The sequence below is a fragment of the Mesoplodon bidens genome, assembly GCF_964165515.1.
Source record: "Mesoplodon bidens genome assembly, contig: HAP1_SCAFFOLD_170, whole genome shotgun sequence".
Taxonomy (NCBI): domain Eukaryota; kingdom Metazoa; phylum Chordata; class Mammalia; order Artiodactyla; family Ziphiidae; genus Mesoplodon; species Mesoplodon bidens.
Window position 1 is genome coordinate 652,343 of NW_027671148.1, and position 20,591 is coordinate 672,933.

Sequence of the window (20,591 nt, forward strand, 5' to 3'; positions counted from 1 at the left end):
GACACATCGTCTTCTTTACAGGTGGCAGCCTGGCAACTCCTGCAGAAATTCCAGCAGAGCCCCACTCACACCGGGCCACCCACAAAGCCGTGGACCCTCACACCCTCCCACCAGCACAGCCCCGAGACTGCTGACGGGGCAGAGAATATGGAGTCAGGCACAGCTGCAGGGGCTATTGCTGCCTGGAGTGCTGTTTATATTGACCTCAACCCAGGCACACCTGGGGAGGGCTTGCCGGCAGGGTCAGGCTGCCCAGGTCAGCTAATCCTCAGCCCTCAGGGAATCACATTGCAGAAAATGGACCTCGCTAAGACAGAATATTCGCAAAGGAAAAAAAGGACACAGTGCCATTTGCAGCACCGTAGATGAGTCTAGAGGTAATCACGTGACTTGGAGTAAGTCAGAAAGTGAAAGACACATATCATATCATATCACTTATAGGTGTTACCTATAAATTGATACCAGGGCAGATATTTCCACGGAGAAGGGCAATCACAGATTCATTAAACAAACTTATGGATCACCAAAGGAAAGGTGTGAGGATTGAATTCATTACGATATTGGGGTTAACAGACATATACAAACACAGTAGATGTATATAATCACCAAAGACCTACGGAGTACCAAGAGAAGACTACTCAACATTCTGTCATAACGTACATGGGAAAAGGATCCCAGGAAGAACAGACATATGTATATGTGTAAAACAACCACCACTTGCACACCTACAACAAGCTAAACGTTGTACTCAAACTTGCTGTAATAAAAAATAAAAAATTAAATTAAAAACACGAACAAGAAGTAGTGAGACAAACTTGAGGGGCTTTCTCCTGGCACATTCCGTTCTACATTCCAATCTAGAACGCGACTTCCATTGAGGCTCTGCTGCCCTAGTAACCAGATTTGGTAAGGGAGAACTGCTGCCACCTTGTGGCCGTTTCACACAACAGCAGCTTTAATCCCAGCGCTAATGGTCAGTGGATATTCCAAATCATTACAGGCCTGTAAATGACACCTGCCCTGAAAACAAATCCTGGGGTCATATATCGACCAAGAAATTCAAAAGAGGTCCATATTTCAAAACGGCAGTTTCAAGAGGCATATTTCATGCACATTAGTGTTCTGATTCTTTTGGTTTCTTTCTTTCTTTGTTAAAAAAACGGGAATGGAAAAAGACAACCCTCAGAATGGGCGAAAACGTTCACAAACGAATCAATGGACAAAGGTTTCATCTCCAATATATATAAACAGCTCATGCAGCTTAATATTAATAAAACACACAACCCAATACAAAAATGGGCAGAAGATCTAAATAGACGTTTCTTCAAAGAAGACACAGAGATGGCCAAGACGCACATGAAAAGCTGCTCAACATCACTAATTATTAGAGAAATGCAAATCAAAACTACAATGAGGTAAGACCTCACACTTGTTAGAATCGGCATCATCAGATAATCTACAAACAACAAATTCTGGGGAGGGTGTGGACAAAAGGAACCCTCTTCCGCTATTGGTGGGAATTTAATTGATACAGTCACTATGGAGAACAGTATGGAGGTTCCTTTAAAAAACTAAAAAGAGAATTACCATAGGATCCAGCAATCCCACTTCTGGGCATATACCCAGAGAAAACCATAAATCACAAAGACACATTCACACAATGTTCATTGCAGCACTATTTACAATAGCCAGGTAATGGAAGCTACATAAATGGCCACAGACAGACGAATGGATAAAGATGTGGTACATATATAAAATGGAATATTACTCAGCCATAAAAAGGAATGAAACTGGGTCATTTGTAGAGAAGTTGATGGATCTAGAGACTGTCATACAGAGTGAAGTAAGTCAGAAAGAGAAAAACAAATATTGTATTTTAATGCCTATATGTGGAACCTAGAAAAATGGGACAGATGAACTGGTTTGCAGGGCAGAAATAGAGACACAGAGGTAGAGAACAAACGTATGGACACAAAGTGGGAGAAGCCATGGGGTGGTGGTGGTGGGATGAGTTGGGAGATTGGGATTGACCTGTATACATGTTTATGCATATAATAGATAACTAATAATAACCTACTGTATAAAAAAATAAATAAAATTAAATTTCAAAATTTTTAAAAATAAAATGTAAAAATAAAACAGAAAAAAATTTCTTCCATTCACACTGATGTATTTATAAGAATGAATTATTTCCATGCTTATATCTATAAATACATAAAAGAGGAATAAAATCTAACTTGAACCAAAAAAGAAAAAAAACCCTGAACCTAACAGTTATACAGAGGAAAACACTACCAAGGCACTTGCTCCAGTGGTAAACAATTCTGAAATTGGTCAGAGGTGGGGAATCATCTCCCATACAGCCAGCAGCCCCGCCCGCCCACGCAAGGAGCGTCCTTATTGCAAAGCTGGGGGACTATGCCGAGGCCTCTGTGAGTAAACGTGAGCTGAGCCCCAGGCCAGCTGCTGCTCAACTGTTCCCACCATTCCCAGGTGAAACACCTGAATATGTACAAGGGCTTGAAAGCCTAGAGGAAGGGCCGTGGAGCCACACCAGCGACAGCACGCAGGCCACCTTGGTGCCTGCAGGTCAGCCAGGATGGTCCTGGCCACGGGCGCTCTTCTGGAAGCTTTCCATTGCCCTGCCTGAGATACCCCTCCTGTCCCGGCCCCCACTCCTTTTTTTCCTTCCTCACCTCAGCCCGGAGAGATATTCCAGTGGAAGTTATGGGTGACACATCGTCTTCTTTACAGGTGGCAGCCTGGCAACTCCTGCAGAAATTCCAGCAGAGCCCCACTCACACCGGGCCACCCACAAAGCCGTGGACCCTCACACCCTCCCACCAGCACAGCCCCGAGACTGCTGACGGGGCAGAGAATATGGAGTCAGGCACAGCTGCAGGGGCTATTGCTGCCTGGAGTGCTGTTTATATTGACCTCAACCCAGGCACACCTGGGGAGGGCTTGCCGGCAGGGTCAGGCTGCCCAGGTCAGCTAATCCTCAGCCCTCAGGGAATCACATTGCAGAAAATGGACCTCGCTAAGACAGAATATTCGCAAAGGAAAAAAAGGACACAGTGCCATTTGCAGCACCGTAGATGAGTCTAGAGGTAATCACGTGACTTGGAGTAAGTCAGAAAGTGAAAGACACATATCATATCATATCACTTATAGGTGTTACCTATAAATTGATACCAGGGCAGATATTTCCACGGAGAAGGGCAATCACAGATTCATTAAACAAACTTATGGATCACCAAAGGAAAGGTGTGAGGATTGAATTCATTACGATATTGGGGTTAACAGACATATACAAACACAGTAGACGTATATAATCACGAAAGACCTACGGAGTACCAAGAGAAGACTACTCAACATTCTGTCATAACGTACATGGGAAAAGGATCCCAGGAAGAACAGACATATGTATATGTGTAAAAGAACCACCTCTTGCACACCTACAACAAGCTAAACATTGTACTCAAACTTGCTGTAATAAAAAATAAAAAATTAAATTAAAAACCGAACAAGAAGTAGTGAGACAAACTTGAGGGGCTTTCTCCTGGCACATTCCGTTCTACATTCCAATCTAGAACGCGACTTCCATTGAGGCTCTGCTGCCCTAGTAACCAGATTTGGTAAGGGAGAACTGCTGCCACCTTGTGGCCGTTTCACACAACAGCAGCTTTAATCCCAGCGCTAATGGTCAGTGGATATTCCAAATCATTACAGGCCTGTAAATGACACCTGCCCTGAAAACAAATCCTGGGGTCATATATCGACCAAGAAATTCAAAAGAGGTCCATATTTCAAAACGGCAGTTTCAAGAGGCATATTTCATGCACATTAGTTTTCTGATTCTTTTGGTTTCTTTCTTTCTTTGTTAAAAAAACGGGAATGGAAAAAGACAACCCTCAGAATGGGCGAAAACGTCCACAAACGAATCAATGGACAAAGGTTTCATCTCCAATATATATAAACAGCTCATGCAGCTTAATATTAATAAAACACACAACCCAATACAAAAATGGGCAGAAGATCTAAATAGACGTTTCTTCAAAGAAGACACAGAGATGGCCAAGACGCACATGAAAAGCTGCTCAACATCACTAATTATTAGAGAAATGCAAATCAAAACTACAATGAGGTAAGACCTCACACTTGTTAGAATCGGCATCATCAGATAATCTACAAACAACAAATTCTGGGGAGGGTGTGGACAAAAGGAACACTCTTCCGCTATTGGTGGGAATTTAATTGATACAGTCACTATGGAGAACAGTATGGAGGTTCCTTTAAAAAACTAAAAAGAGAATTACCATAGGATCCAGCAATCCCACTTCTGGGCATATACCCAGAGAAAACCATAAATCACAAAGACACATTCACACAATGTTCATTGCAGCACTATTTACAATAGCCAGGTAATGGAAGCAACCTAAATGGCCACAGACAGACGAATGGATATAGATGTGGTACATATATAAAATGGAATATTACTGAGCCATAAAAAGGAATGAAACTGGGTCATTTGTTGTGAAGTTGATGGATCTAGAGACTGTCATACAGAGTGAAGTAAGTCAGAAAGAGAAAAACAAATATTGTATATTAATGCCTATATGTGGAACCTATAAAAATGGGACAGATGAACTGGTTTGCAGGGCAGAAATAGAGACACAGAGGTAGAGAACAAACGTATGGACACAAAGTGGGGGAAGCCATGGGGTGGTGGTGGTGGGATGAGTTGGGAGATTGGGATTGACCTGTATACATGTTTATGCATATAATAGATAACTAATAATAACCTACTGTATAAAAAAATAAATAAAATTAAATTTCAAAATTTTTAAAAATAAAATGTAAAAATAAAACAGAAAAAAATTTCTTCCATTCACACTGATGTATTTATAAGAATGAATTATTTCCATGCTTATATCTATAAATACATAAAAGAGGAATAAAATCTAACTTGAACCAATAAAGAAAAAAAACCCTAAACCTAACAGTTATACAGAGGAAAACACTACCAAGGCACTTGCTCCAGTGGTAAACAATTCTGAAATTGGTCAGAGGTGGGGAATCATCTCCCATACAGCCAGCAGCCCCGCCCGCCCAAGCAAGGAGCGTCCTTATTGCAAAGCTGGGGGACCGTGCCGAGGCCTCTGTGAGTAAACGTGAGCTGAGCCCCAGGCCAGCTGCTGCTCAACTGTTCCCACCCTTCCCAGGTGAAACACCTGAATATGTACAAGGGCTTGAAAGCCTAGAGGAAGGGCCGTGGAGCCACACCAGCGAAAGCACGCAGGCCAACTTGGTGCCTGCAGGTCAGCCAGGATGGTCCTGGCCACGGGCGCTCTTCTGGAGGCTATCCATTGCCCTGCCTGAGATACCCCTCCTGTCCCGGCCCCCACTCCTTTTTTTCCTTCCTCACCTCAGCCCGGAGAGATATTCCAGTGGAAGTTATGGGTGACACATCGTCTTCTTTACAGGTGGCAGCCTGGCAACTCCTGCAGAAATTCCAGCAGAGCCCCACTCACACCGGGCCACCCACAAAGCCGTGGACCCTCACACCCTCCCACCAGCACAGCCCCGAGACTGCTGACGGGGCAGAGAATATGGAGTCAGGCACAGCTGCAGGGGCTATTGCTGCCTGGAGTGCTGTTTATATTGACCTCAACCCAGGCACACCTGGGGAGGGCTTGCCGGCAGGGTCAGGCTGCCCAGGTCAGCTAATCCTCAGCCCTCAGGGAATCACATTGCAGAAAATGGACCTCGCTAAGACAGAATATTCGCAAAGGAAAAAAAGGACACAGTGCCATTTGCAGCACCGTAGATGAGTCTAGAGGTAATCACGTGACTTGGAGTAAGTCTGAAAGTGAAAGACACATATCATATCATATCACTTATAGGTGTTACCTATAAATTGATACCAGGGCAGATATTTCCACGGAGAAGGGCAATCACAGATTCATTAAACAAACTTATGGATCACCAAAGGAAAGGTGTGAGGATTGAATTCATTACGATATTGGGGTTAACAGACATATACAAACACAGTAGACGCATATAATCACCAAAGACCTACGGAGTACCAAGAGAAGACAACTCAACATTCTGTCATAACGTACATGGGAAAAGGATCCCAGGAAGAACAGACATATGTATATGTGTAAAAGAACCACCTCTTGCACACCTACAACAAGCTAAACGTTGTACTCAAACTTGCTGTAATAAAAAATAAAAAATTAAATTAAAAACACGAACAAGAAGTAGTGAGACAAACTTGAGGGCCTTTCTCCTGGCACATTCCGTTCTACATTCCAATCTAGAACGCGACTTCCATTGAGGCTCTGCTGCCCTAGTCACCAGATTTGGTAAGGGAGAACTGCTGCCACCTTGTGGCCGTTTCACACAACAGCAGCTTTAATCCCAGCACTAATGGTCAGTGGATATTCCAAATCATTACAGGCCTGTAAATGACACCTGCCCTGAAAACAAATCCTGGGGTCATATATCGACCAAAAAATTCAAAAGACGTCCATATTTCAAAACGACAGTTTCAAGAGGCATATTTCACGCACATTAGTGTTCTGCTTCTTTTGCTTTCTTTCTTTCTTTGTTAAAAAAACGGGAATGGAAAAAGGCAACCCTCAGAATGGGCGAAAACGTTCACAAACGAATCAATGGACAAAGGTTTAATCTCCAATATATATAAACAGCTCATGCAGCTTAATATTAATAAAACAAACAACCCAATACAAAAATGGGCAGAAGATCTAAAGAGACGTTTCTTCAAAGAAGACACAGAGATGGCCAAGACGCACATGAAAAGCTGCTCAACATCACTAATTATTAGAGAAATGCAAATCAAAACTACAATGAGGTAAGACCTCACACCTGTTAGAATCGGCATCTTCAGATAATCAACAAACAACAAATTCTGGGGAGGGTGTGGACAAAAGGAACCCTCTTCCGCTATTGGTGGGAATGTAAATTGATACAGTCACTATGGAGAACAGTATGGAGGTTCCTATAAAAAACTAAAAAGAGAATTACCATAGGATCCTGCAATCCCACTTCTGGGCATATACCCAGAGAAAACCATAAATCACAAAGACACATTCACACAATGTTCATTGCAGCACTATTTACAATAGCCAGGTAATGGAAGCAACCTAAATGCCCACAGACAGACGAATGGATAAAGATGTGGTACATATATAAAATGGAATATTACTCAGCCATAAAAAGGAATGAAACTGGGTCATTTGTAGAGAAGTTGATAGATCTAGAGACTGTCATACAGAGTGAAGTAAGTCAGAAAGAGATAAACAAATATTGTATATTAATGCCTATATGTGGAACCTAGAAAAATGGTACAGATGAACTGGTTTGCAGGGCAGAAATAGAGACACAGAGGTAGAGAACAAACGTATGGACACAAACTGGGGGAAGCCATGGGGTGGTTGTGGTGGGATGAGTTGGGAGATTGGGATTGACCTTTATACATGTTTACGCATAAAATAGATAACTAATAATAACCTACTCTATAAAAAAAATAAATAAAATTAAATTTCAAAAATTTTAAAAATAAAATGTAAAAATAAATCAGAAAAAATGTTCTTCCATTCACACTGATGTATTTATAAGAATGAATTATTTCCATGCTTATATCCATAAATACATAAAAGAGGAATAAAATCTAACTTGAACCAAAAAAGAAAAAAAAACTGAACCTAACAGTTATACAGAGATAAACACTACCAAGGCACTTGCTCCAGTGGTAAACAATTCTGAAATTGGTCAGAGGTGGGGAATCATCTCCCATAGAGCCAGCAGCCCCGCCCGCCCACACAAGGAGCGTCCTTATTGCAAAGCTGGGGGACCGTGCCGAGGCCTCTGTGAGTAAACATGAGCTGAGCCCCAGGCCAGCTGCTGCTGAACTGTTCCCACCCTTCCCAGGTGAAACACCTGAATATGTACAAGGGCTTGAAAGCCTAGAGGAAGGGCCGTGGAGCCACACCAGCGACAGCACGCAGGCCACCTTGGTGCCTGCAGGTCAGCCAGGATGGTCCTGGCCACAGGCGCTCTTCTGGAAGCTTTCCATTGCCCTGCCTGAGATACCCCTCCTGTCCCGGCCCCCACTCCTTTTTTTCCTTCCTCACCTCAGCCAGGAGAGATATTCCAGTGGAAGTTATGGGTGACACATCCTCTTCTTTACAGTTGGCAGCCTGGCAACTCCTGCAGAAAGTCCAGCAGAGCCCCACTCACACCGGGCCACCCACAAAGCCGTGGACCCTCACACCCTCCCAGCAGCACAGCCCCGAGACTGCTGACGGGGCAGAGAATATGGATTCAGGCACAGCGGCAGGGGCTATTGCTGCCTGGAGTGCTGTTTATATTGACCTCAACCCAGGCACACCTGGAGAGGGCTTGCCGGCAGGGTCAGGCTGCCCAGGCCAGCTAATCCTCAGCCCTCAGGGAATCACATTGCAGAAAATGGACCTCGCTAAGACAGAATATTTGCCAAGGAAAAGAAGCACACAATGCCATTTGCAGCACCGTAGATGAGTCTACAGGTAATCACGTGACTTGGAGTAAGTCAGAAAGTGAAAGGCACATATCATATCATATCACTTATAGGTGTTACCTATAAATTGATACCAGGGCAGATATTTCCACGGAGAAGGGCAATCAAAGATTCATTAAACAAACTTATGGTTCACCAAAGGAAAGGTGTGAGTATTGAATTCATTACGATATTGGTGTTAACAGACATATACAAACACAGTAGACATATATAATCACCAAAGACCTACAGAGTACCAAGTGAAGACTACTCAACATTCTGTCATAACGTACATGGGAAAAGGATCCCAGGAAGAACAGACATATGTATATGTGTAAAAGAACCACCTCTTGCACACCTACTACAAGCTAAACGTTGTAATCAAACTTGCTGTAATAAAAAATAAAAAATTAAATTAAAAACACGAACAAGAAGTAGTGAGACAAACTTGAGGGGCTTTCTCCTGGCACATTCCGTTCTAAATTCCAATCTAGAACGCGACTTCCATTGAGGCTCTGCTGCCCTAGTAACCAGATTTGGTAAGGAAGAACTGCTGCCACCTTGTGGCCGTTTCACACAACAGCAGCTTTAATCCCAGCGCTAATGGTCAGTGGATATTCCAAATCATTACGGGCCTGTAAATGACACCTGCCCTGAAAACAAATCCTGGGGTCATATATCGACCAAAAAATTCAAAAGACGTCCATATTTCAAAACGACAGTTTCAAGAGGCATATTTCACGCACATTAGTGTTCTGATTCTTTTGCTTTCTTTCTTTCTTTGTTAAAAAAACGGGAATGGAAAAAGGTAACCCTCAGAAGGGGCGAAAACGTTCACAATCGAATCAATGGACAAAGGTTTAATCTCCAATATATATATACAGGTCATGCAGCTTAATATTAATACAACAAACAACCCAATACAAAAATGGGCAGAAGATCTAAATAGACGTTTCTTCAAAGAAGACACAGAGATGGCCAAGACGCACATGAAAAGCTGCTCAACATCACTAATTATTAGAGAAATGCAAATCAAAACTACAATAAGGTAAGACCTCACACCTGTTAGAATCGGCATCATCAGATAATCTACAAACAACAAATTCTGGGGAGGGTGTGGACAAAAGGAACCCTCTTCCGCTGTTGGTGGGAATGTAAATTGATACAGTCACTATGGAGAACAGTATGGAGGTTCCTTTAAAAAACTAAAAAGATAATTACCATAGGATCCAGCAATCCCACTTCTGGGCATATACCCAGAGAAAACCATAAATCACAGAGCCACATTCACCACAATGTTCATTGCAGCACTATTTACAGTAGCCAGGTAATGGAAGCAACCTAAATGCCCACAGACAGACGAATGGATAAAGATGTGGTACATATATAAAATGGAATATTACTCAGCCATAAAAATGAATGAAACTGAGTCATTTGTAGAGAAGTTGGTGGATCTAGAGACTGTCATACAGAGTGAAGTAAGTCAGAAAGAGAAAAACATATATTGTATATTAATGCCTATATGTGGAACCTAGAAAAATGCTATAGATGAACTGGTTTGCAGGGCAGAAATAGAGACACAGAGGTAGAGAACAAACGTATGGACACAAAGTGGGGGAAGCCATGGGGTGGTGGTGGTGGGATGAGTTGTGAGATTGGGATTGACCTGTATACATGTATATGCATAAAATAGATAACTAATAATAACCTAGTGTATAAAAAAATATATAAAATTAAATTTCAAAATTTTTAAAAATAAAATGTAAAAGTAAAACAGAAAAAAAGGTCTTCCATTCACACTGATGTATTTATAAGAATGAATTATTTCCATGCTTATATCTATAAATACATAAAAGAGGAATAAAATCTAACTTGAACCAAAAAAGAAAAAAAAATACTGATCCTAACAGTTATACAGAGGAAAACACTACCAAGGCACTTGCTCCAGTGGTAAACAATTCTGCAATTGGTCAGAGGTGGGGAATCATCTCCCATAGAGCCAGCAGTCCCGCCCGCCCACGCAAGGAGCGTCCTTATTGCAAAGCTGGGGGACCGAGCCGAGGCCTCTGTGAGTAAACGTGAGCTGAGCCCCAGGCCAGCTGCTGCTGAAGTGTTCCCACCCTTCCCAGGTGAAACACCTGAATATGTACAAGGGCTTGAAAGCCTAGAGGAAGGGCCGTGGAGCCACACCAGCGACAGCACGCAGGCCACCTTGGTGCCTGCAGGTCAGCCAGGATGGTCCTGCCCACGGGCGCTCTTCTGGAAGCTTTCCATTGCCCTGCCTGAGATACCCCTCCTGTCCCGGCCCCCACTCCTTTTTTTCCTTCATCACCTCAGCCCGAAGAGATATTCCAATGGAAGTTATGGGTGACACATCCTCTTCTTTACAGGTGGCAGCCTGGCAACTCCTGCAGAAAGTCCAGCAGAGCCCCACTCACACCGGGCCACCCACAAAGCCGTGGACCCTCACACCCTCCCAGCAGCACAGCCCCGAGACTCCTGACGGGGCAGACAATATGGAGTCAGGCACAGCGGCAGGGGCTATTGCTGCCTGGAGTGCTGTTTATATTGACCTCAACCCAGGCACACCTGGGGAGGGCTTGCCGGCAGGGTCAGGCTGCCCAGGTCAGCTAATCCTCAGCCCTCAGGGAATCACATTGCAGAAAATGGACCTCGCTAAGACAGAATATTAGCCAAGGAAAAAAAGCACACAATGCCATTTGCAGCACCGTAGATGAGTCTAGAGGTAATCACGTGACTTGGAGTAAGTCAGAAAGTGAAAGGCACATATCATATCATATCACTTATAGGTGTTACCTATAAATTGATACCAGGGCAGATATTTCCACGGAGAAGGGCAATCAAAGATTCATTAAACAAACTTATGGTTCACAAAGGAAAGGTGTGAGGATTGAATTCATTATGATATTGAGGTTAACAGACATATACAAACACAGTAGACGTATATAATCACGAAAGACCTACGGAGTACCAAGAGAAGACTACTCAACATTCTGTCATAACGTACATGGGAAAAGGATCCCAGGAAGAACAGACATATGTATATGTGTAAAACAACCACCTCTTGCACACCTACAACAAGCTAAACGTTGTACTCAAACTTGCTGTAATAAAAAATAAAAAATTAAATTAAAAACACGAAAAAGAAGTAGTGAGACAAACTTGAGGGCCTCTCTCCTGGCACATTCCGTTCTACATTCCAATGTAGAACGCGACTTCCATTGAGGCTCTGCTGCCCTAGTCACCAGATTTGGTAAGGGAGAACTGCTGCCACCTTGTGGCCATTTCACACAACAGCAGCTTTAATCCCAGCGCTAATGGTCAGTGGATATTCCAAATCATTACAGGCCTGTAAATGACACCTGCCCTGAAAACAAATCCTGGGGTCATATATCGACCAAAAAATTCAAAAGACGTCCATATTTCAAAACGACAGTTTCAAGAGGCATATTTCACGCACATTAGTGTTCTGCTTCTTCTGCTTTCTTTCTTTCTGTGTTAAAAAAACGGGAATGGAAAAAGGCAACCCTCAGAATGGGCGAAAACGTTCACAAACGAATCAATGGACAAAGGTTTAATCTCCAATATATATATACAGCTCATGCAGCTTAATATTAATACAATAAACAACCCAATACAAAAATGGGCAGAAGATCTAAATAGACGTTTCTTCAAAGAAGACACAGAGATGGCCAAGACGCACATGAAAAGCTGCTCAACATCACTAATTATTAGAGAAATGCAAATCAAAACAACAATGAGGTAAGACCTCACACCTTTTAGAATTGGCATCATCAGATAATCTACAAACAACAAATTCTGGGGAGGGTGTGGACAAAAGGAACCCTCTTCCGCTATTGGTGGGAATGTAAATTGATAGAGTCACTATGGAGAACAGTATGGAGGTTCCTTTAAAAAACTAAAAGGAGAATTACCATAGGATCCAGCAATCCCACTTCTGGGCATATACCCAGAGAAAACCATAAATCACAGAGACACATTCACCACAATGTTCATTGCAGCACTATTTACAATAGCCAGGTAAAGGAAGCAACCTAAATGGCCACAGACAGACGAATGGATAAAGATGTGGTACATATATAAAATGGAATATTACTCAGCCATAAAAAGGAATGAAACTGGGTCATTTGTAGAGAAGTTGATGGATCTAGAGACTGTCATACAGAGTGAAGTAAGGCAGAAAGAGAAAAACAAATATTGTATATTAATGCCTATATGTGGAACCTAGAAAAATGCTACAGATGAACTGGTTTGCAGGGCAGAAATAGAGACACAGAGGTAGAGAACAAACGTATGGACACAAAGTGGGGGAAGCCATGGGGTGGTGGTGGTGGGATGAGTTGGGAGATTGGGATTGACCTGTATACATGTCTATGCATAAAATAGATAATAATAACCTACTGTATAAAAAAAAATAAATAAAATTAAATTTCAAAAATTTTAAAAATAAAATGTAAAAATAAAACAGAAAAAATGTTCTTCCATTCACACTGATGTATTTATAAGAATGAATTATTTCCATGCTTATATCCATAAATACATAAAAGAGGAATAAAATCTAACTTGAACCAAAAAAGAAAAAAAACTGAACCTAATAGTTATACAGAGGAAAACACTACCAAGGCACTTGCTCCAGTGGTAAACAATTCTGAAATTGGTCAGAGGTGGGGAATCATCTCCCATAGAGCCAGCAGCCCCGCCCGCCCACGCAAGGAGCGTCCTTATTGCAAAGCTGGGTGACTGTGCCGAGGCCTCTGTGAGTAAACGTGAGCTGAGCCCCTGGCCAGCTGCTGCTGAACTGTTCCCACCCTTCCCAGGTGAAACACCTGAATATGTACAAGGGCTTGAAACCCTAGAGGAAGGGCCGTGGAGACACACCAGCGAAAGCACGCAGGCCAACTTGGTGCCTGCAGGTCAGCCAGGATGGTCCTGGCCACGGGCGCTCTTCTGGAAGCTTTCCATTGCCCTGCCTGAGATACCCCTCCTGACCCGGGCCCCACTCCTTTTTTTCCTTCCTCACCTCAGCCCGGAGAGATACTCCAGTGGAAGTTATGGGTGACACATCCTCTTCTTTACAGGTGGCAGCCTGGCAACTCCTGCAGAAAGTCCAGCAGAGCCCCACTCACACCGGGCCACCCACAAAGCCGTGGACCCTCACACCCTCCCACCAGCACAGCCCCGAGACTGCTGACGGGGCAGAGAATATGGAGTCAGGCACAGCTGCAGGGGCTATTGCTGCCTGGAGTGCTGTTTATATTGACCTCAACCCAGGCACACCTGGGGAGGGCTTGCCGGCAGGGTCAGGCTGCCCAGGTCAGCTAATCCTCAGCCCTCAGGGAATCACATTGCAGAAAATGGACCTCGCTAAGACAGAATATTAGCCAAGGAAAAAAAGCACACAATGCCATTTGCAGCACCGTAGATGAGTCTAGAGGTAATCACGTGACTTGGAGTAAGTCAGAAAGTGAAAGACACATATCATATCATATCACTTATAGGTGTTACCTATAAATTGATACCAGGGCAGATATTTCCACGGAGAAGGGCAATCACAGATTCATTAAACAAACTTATGGTTCACCAAAGGAAAGGTGTGAGGATTGAATTCATTACGATATTGGGGTTAACAGACATATACAATCACATTAGATGTATATAATCACCAAAGACCTACGGAGTACCAAGAGAAGACTACTCAACATTCTGTCATAACGAACATGGGAAAAGGATCCCAGGAAGAACAGAGATATGTATGTGTGCAAAAGAACCACCTCTTGCACACCTACAACAAGCTAAACGTTGTACTCAAACTTGCTGTAATAAAAAATAAAAAATTAAATTAAAAACACGAACAAGAATTAGTGAGACAAACTTGAGGGGCTTTCTCCTGGCACATTCCGTTCTACATTCCAATCTAGAACGCGACTTCCATTGAGGCTCTGCTGCCCTAGTCACCAGATTTGGTAAGGGAGAACTGCTGCCACCTTGTGGCCGTTTCACACAACAGCAGCTTTAATCCCAGCGCTAATGGTCAGTGGATATTCCAAATCATTACAGGCCTGTAAATGACACCTGCCCTGAAAACAAATCCTGGGGTCATATATCGACCAAAAAATTCAAAAGACGTCCATATTTCAAAACGACAGTTTCAAGAGGCATATTTCACGCACATTAGTGTTCTGCTACTTTTGCTTTCTTTCTTTCTTTGTTAAAAAAACGGGAATGGAAAAAGGCAACCCTCAGAATGGGCGAAAACGTTCACAAACGAATCAATGGACAAAGGTTTAATCTCCAATATATATAAACAGCTCATGCAGCTTAATATTAATAAAACAAACAACCCAATACAAAAATGGGCAGAAGATCTAAAGAGACGTTTCTTCAAAGAAGACACAGAGATGGCCAAGACGCACATGAAAAGCTGCTCAACATCACTAATTATTAGAGAAATGCAAATCAAAACTACAATGAGGTAAGACCTCACACCTGTTAGAATCGGCATCATCAGATAATCTACAAACAACAAATTCTGGGGAGGGTGTGGACAAAAGGAACCCTCTTCCGCTATTGGTGGGAATGTAAATTGATAGAGTCACTATGGAGAATAGTATGGAGGTTCCTTTAAAAAACTAAAAGGAGAATTACCATAGGATCCAGCAATCCCACTTCTGGGCATATACCCAAAGAAAACCATAAATCACAAAGACACATTCACCACAATGTTCATTGCAGCACTATTTACAATACCAGGTAATGGAAGCAACCTAAATGCCCACAGACAGACGAATGGATAAAGATGTGGTACATATATAAAATGGAATATTACTCAGCCATAAAAAGGAATGAAACTGGGTCATTTGTAGAGAAGTTGATGGATCTAGAGACTGTCATACAGAGTGCAGTAAGGCAGAAAGAGAAAAACAAATATTGTATATTAATGCCTATATGTGGAACCTAGAAAAATGCTACAGATGAACTGGTTTGCAGGGCAGAAATAGAGACACAGAGGTAGAGAACACACGTATGGCCACAAAGTGGGGGAAGCCATGGGGTGGTGGTGGTGGGATGAGTTGGGAGATTGGGATTGACCTGTATACATGTCTATGCATAAAATAGATAACTAATAATAACCTACTGTATAAAAAAAATAAATAAAATTAAATTTCAAAAATTTTAAAAATAAAATGTAAAAATAAAACAGAAAAAATGTTCTTCCATTCACACTGATGTATTTATAAGAATGAATTATTTCCATGCTTATATCCATAAATACATAAAAGAGGAATAAAATCTAACTTGAACCAAAAAAGAAAAAAAACTGAACCTAATAGTTATACAGAGGAAAACACTACCAAGGCACTTGCTCCAGTGGTAAACAATTCTGAAATTGGTCAGAGGTGGGGAATCATCTCCCATAGAGCCAGCAGCCCCGCCCGCCCACGCAAGGAGCGTCCTTATTGCAAAGCTGGGTGACTGTGCCGAGGCCTCTGTGAGTAAACGTGAGCTGAGCCCCAGGCCAGCTGCTGCTGAACTGTTCCCACCCTTCCCAGGTGAAACACCTGAATATGTACAAGGGCTTGAAACCCTAGAGGAAGGGCCGTGGAGACACACCAGCGAAAGCACGCAGGCCAACTTGGTGCCTGCAGGTCAGCCAGGATGGTCCTGGCCACGGGCGCTCTTCTGGAAGCTTTCCATTGCCCTGCCTGAGATACCCCTCCTGACCCGGGCCCCACTCCTTTTTTTCCTTCCTCACCTCAGCCCGGAGAGATACTCCAGTGGAAGTTATGGGTGACACATCCTCTTCTTTACAGGTGGCAGCCTGGCAACTCCTGCAGAAAGTCCAGCAGAGCCCCACTCACACCGGGCCACCCACAAAGCCGTGGACCCTCAAACCCTCCCACCAGCACAGCCCCGAGACTGCTGACGGGGCAGAGAATATGGAGTCAGGCACAGCTGCAGGGGCTATTGCTGCCTGGAGTGCTGTTTATATTGACCTCAACCCAGGCACACCTGGGGAGGGCTTGCCGGCAGGGTCAGGCTGCCCAGGTCAGCTAATCCTCAGCCCTCAGGGAATCACATTGCAGAAAATGGACCTCGCTAAGACAGAATATTAGCCAAGGAAAAAAAGCACACAATGCCATTTGCAGCACCGTAGATGAGTCTAGAGGTAATCACGTGACTTGGAGTAAGTCAGAAAGTGAAAGACACATATCATATCATATCACTTATAGGTGTTACCTATAAATTGATACCAGGGCAGTTATTTCCACGGAGAAGGGCAATCACAGATTCATTAAACAAACTTATGGTTCACCAAAGGAAAGGTGTGAGGATTGAATTCATTACGATATTGGGGTTAACAGACATATACAATCACATTAGATGTATATAATCACCAAAGACCTACGGAGTACCAAGAGAATACTACTCAACATTCTGTCATAACGAACATGGGAAAAGGATCCCAGGAAGAACAGACATATGTATATGTGCAAAAGAACCACCTCTTGCACACCTACAACAAGCTAAACGTTGTACTCAAACTTGCTGTAATAAAAAATAAAAAATTAAATTAAAAACACGAACAAGAATTAGTGAGACAAACTTGAGGGGCTTTCTCCTGGCACATTCCGTTCTACATTCCAATCTAGAACGCGACTTCCATTGAGGCTCTGCTGCCCTAGTCACCAGATTTGGTAAGGGAGAACTGCTGCCACCTTGTGGCCGTTTCACACAACAGCAGCTTTAATCCCAGCGCTAATGGTCAGTGGATATTCCAAATCATTACAGGCCTGTAAATGACACCTGCCCTGAAAACAAATCCTGGGGTCATATATCGACCAAAAAATTCAAAAGACGTCCATATTTCAAAACGACAGTTTCAAGAGGCATATTTCACGCACATTAGTGTTCTGCTACTTTTGCTTTCTTTCTTTCTTTGTTAAAAAAACGGGAATGGAAAAAGGCAACCCTCAGAATGGGCGAAAACGTTCACAAACGAATCAATGGACAAAGGTTTAATCTCCAATATATATAAACAGCTCATGCAGCTTAATATTAATAAAACAAACAACCCAATACAAAAATGGGCAGAAGATCTAAAGAGACGTTTCTTCAAAGAAGACACAGAGATGGCCAAGACGCACATGAAAAGCTGCTCAACATCACTAATTATTAGAGAAATGCAAATCAAAACTACAATGAGGTAAGACCTCACACCTGTTAGAATCGGCATCATCAGATAATCTACAAACAACAAATTCTGGGGAGGGTGTGGACAAAAGGAACCCTCTTCCGGTATTGGTGGGAATGTAAATTGATACAGTCACTATGGAGAACAGTATGGAGGTTCCTTTAAAAAACTAAAAAGAGAATTACCATAGGATCCTGCAATCCCACTTCTGGGCATATACCCAGAGAAAACCATAAATCACAAAGACACATTCACACAATGTTCATTGCAGCACTATTTACAATAGCCAGGTAATGGAAGCAACCTAAATGGCCACAGACAGACGAATGGATAAAGATGTGGTACATATATAAAATGGAATATTACTGAGCCATAAAAAGGAATGAAACTGGGTCATTTGTAGAGAAGTTGATGGATCTAGAGACTGTCATACAGATTGAAGTAAGTCAGAAAGAGATAAACAAATATTGTATATTAATGCCTATATGTGGAACCTAGAAAAATGCTACAGATGAACTGGTTTGCAGGGCAGAAATAGAGACACAGAGGTAGAGAACAAACGTATGGACACAAAGTGGGGGAAGCCATGGGGTGGTGGTGGTGGGATGAGTTGGGAGATTGGTATTGACCTGTATACATGTTTATGCATATAATAGATTACTAATAATAACCTACTGTATAAAAAAATAAATAAAATTAAATTTCAAAATTTTTAAAAATAAAATGTAAAAATAAAACAGAAAAAAATTTCTTCCATTCACACTGATGTATTTATAAGAATGAATTATTTCCATGCTTATATCTATAAATACATAAAAGAGGAATAAAATCTAACTTGAACCAAAAAAGAAAAAAAACCCTGAACCTAAGAGTTATACAGAGGAAAATACTACAAAGGCACTTGCTCCAGTGGTAAACAATTCTGAAATTGGTCAGAGGTGGGGAATCATCTCCCATACAGCCAGCAGCCCCGCCCGCCCATGCAAGGAGCTTCCTTATTGCAAAGCTGGGGGACCGTGCCGAGGCCTCTGTGAGTAAACGTGAGCTGAGCCCCAGGCCAGCTGCTGCTCAACTGTTCCCACCCTTCCCAGGTGAAACACCTGAATATGTACAAGGGCTTGAAAGCCTAGAGGAAGGGCCGCGGAGCCACACCAGCGACAGCACGCAGGCCAACTTGGTGCCTGCAGGTCAGCCAGGATGGTCCTGGCCACGGGCACTCTTCTGGAGGCTTTCCATTGCCCTGCCTGAGATACCCCTCCTGTCCCGGCCCCCACTCCTTTTTTTCCTTCCTCACCTCAGCCCGGAGACATATTCCAGTGGAAGTTATGGGTGACACATCGTCTTCTTTAAAGGTGGCAGCCTGGCAACTCCTGCAGAAATTCCAGCAGAGCCCCACTCACACCGGGCCACCCACAAAGCCGTGGACCCTCACACCCTCCCACCAGCACAGCCCCGAGACTGCTGACGGGGCAGAGAATATGGAGTCAGGCACAGCTGCAGGGGCTATTGCTGCCTGGAGTGCTGTTTATATTGACCTCAATCCAGGCACACCTGGGGAGGGCTTGCCGGCAGGGTCAGGCTGCCCTGGTCAGCTAATCCTCAGCCCTCAGGGAATCACATTGCAGAAAATGGACCTCGCTAAGACAGAATATTCGCAAAGGAAAAAAAGGACACAGTGCCATTTGCAGCACCGTAGATGAGTCTAGAGGTAATCACGTGACTTGGAGTAAGTCAGAAAGTGAAAGACACATATCATATCATATCACTTATAGGTGTTACCTATAAATTGATACCAGGGCAGATATTTCCACGGAGAAGGGCAATCACAGATTCATTAAACAAACTTATGGATCACCAAAGGAAAGGTGTGAGGATTGAATTCATTACGATATTCGGGTTAACAGACATATACAAACACAGTAGACGCATATATTCACCAAAGACCTACGGAGTACCAAGAGAAGACTACTCAACATTCTGTCATAACGTACATGGGAAAAGGATCCAAGGAAAAACAGACATATGTATATGTGTAAAAGAACCACCTCTTGCACACCTACAACAAGCTAAACATTGTACTCAAACTTGCTGTAATAAAAAATAAAAAATTAAATTAAAAACACGAACAAGAAGTAGTGAGACAAACTTGAGGGCCTTTCTCCTGGCACATTCCGTTCTACATTCCAATCTAGAACGCGACTTCCATTGAGGCTCTGCTGCCCTAGTCACCAGATTTGGTAAGGGAGAACTGCTGCCACCTTGTGGCCGTTTCACACAACAGCAGCTTTAATCCCAGCGCTAATGGTCAGTGGATATTCCAAATCATTACAGGCCTGTAAATGACACATGCCCTGAAAACAAATCCTGGGGTCATATATCGACCAAAAAATTCAAAAGACGTCCATATTTCAAAACGACAGTTTCAAGAGGCATATTTCACGCACATTAGTGTTCTGCTTCTTTTGCTTTCTTTCTTTCTTTGTTAAAAAAACGGGAATGGAAAAAGGCAACCCTCAGAATAGGCGAAAACGTTCACAAACGAATCAATGGACAAAGGTTTAATCTCCAATATATATAAACAGCTCATGCAGCTTAATATTAATAAAACAAACAACCCAATACAAAAATGGGCAGAAGATCTAAATAGACGTTTCTTCAAAGAAGACACAGAGATGGCCAAGACGCACATGAAAAGCTGCTCAACATCACTAATTATTAGAGAAATGCAAATCAAAACTACAATGAGGTAAGACCTCACACCTGTTAGAATCGGCATCTTCAGATAATCTA